The following is a 1,052-nucleotide window of genomic DNA, read 5'->3' as shown; positions in this document are numbered from 1 at the left end:
CAATGTAACAGAAGCATAACCACCCTACTTTTGTATTTTATTCCTCTCACAACAAATGATACGATTCTATTAGCTTTCCTAATTACTTGCTATACCTGAGCACTAACCTTTTAGGATTCATATATTAAGACTCCTAGATCCCTTTGCATTTCAGAAATCTGCAATCTCTTACCATATAGATAATGTGCTTCTTTTCTAAATTTTTCCTGCAAAAATTGACAATTTCTCACATTATTTTTTTTGTATTTTTATTCCAATTCAATCAAATCAAGTCCAATTCAGAGTCTCAACAAGTTGAGACATTCCCGATCCAAGCTGACAAGACAGGGCTCTCATCTTGGGCTTGATCTACATGATCCAAGCTGGTTGGAGTAGGAATAGCTCCTCCTCCAAGGCTTGATCTCATTTGCATCTTAGCCAAAAGGCCGAGATGCCGCTTTTAAAAATTGCTTCAAATGAAGCTAAAATGTAACCTAATGACTTCAACCAAGCACAGCATGTCGATACTACACTTGATCTTAGCCAAAAGGCCGAGAAGCGAAAAAAAAAGTGACAAAAACTAGAGGTCACAGCCTCAAAATAAGGGGGAGTCAGTTTAGAACAGAGTTGAGGAGGAACTTCTTCTCTCAGAGGGTAGTGAATCTCTGGAATTCTCTGCCCATTGAAGCAGTGGAGGCTATCTCGTTAAATATGTTTAAGTCACAGGTAGATAGATTTCTGATCAATAAGGGAATTAAGGGTTATGGGGAGCGGGCGGGTAAGTGGAACTAAACCACTATCAGATCAGCCATGATCTTATTGAATGGCGGGGCAGGCTCGAGGGGCTAGATGGCCTACTCCTGCTCCTATTTCTTATGTTCTTATGTTCATTTTCCCACATTATACTTCATTTGCTAGGTCTTTGTACTTAACCTATCTATATTGCTTTGTAATCTCATTGTGTTCTCTTCACAATTTACTTTCCTACCTATCTTTGTGACATTGGCAAATTTAGTAACAATACCTTTATCTAATTCACTTGTATAAATTGGAAATAGTTGGGGTCTCAGCAC

The 1,052-nt window shown here is 38.5% G+C and overlaps 1 non-coding gene across 1 annotated transcript; it reads right to left on the bottom strand.

Annotated features, from left to right (window-relative positions):
• Nucleotides 1-343: 343 nt before the first annotated feature.
• Nucleotides 344-542, bottom strand: LOC144493279 (U2 spliceosomal RNA). The gene has a single exon (XR_013497720.1). It is a non-coding gene; the product is annotated as a U2 spliceosomal RNA (small nuclear RNA).
• Between the last annotated feature and the right edge of the window lie 510 nt (nt 543-1,052).

The sequence above is a fragment of the Mustelus asterias genome, chromosome 4 (genome assembly GCF_964213995.1).
Source record: "Mustelus asterias chromosome 4, sMusAst1.hap1.1, whole genome shotgun sequence".
In the NCBI taxonomy this organism is placed as follows: domain Eukaryota; kingdom Metazoa; phylum Chordata; class Chondrichthyes; order Carcharhiniformes; family Triakidae; genus Mustelus; species Mustelus asterias.
The sequence above is the reverse complement of the archived record's forward strand: the minus strand, read 5'-3'. Positions and strand labels throughout refer to the sequence as shown.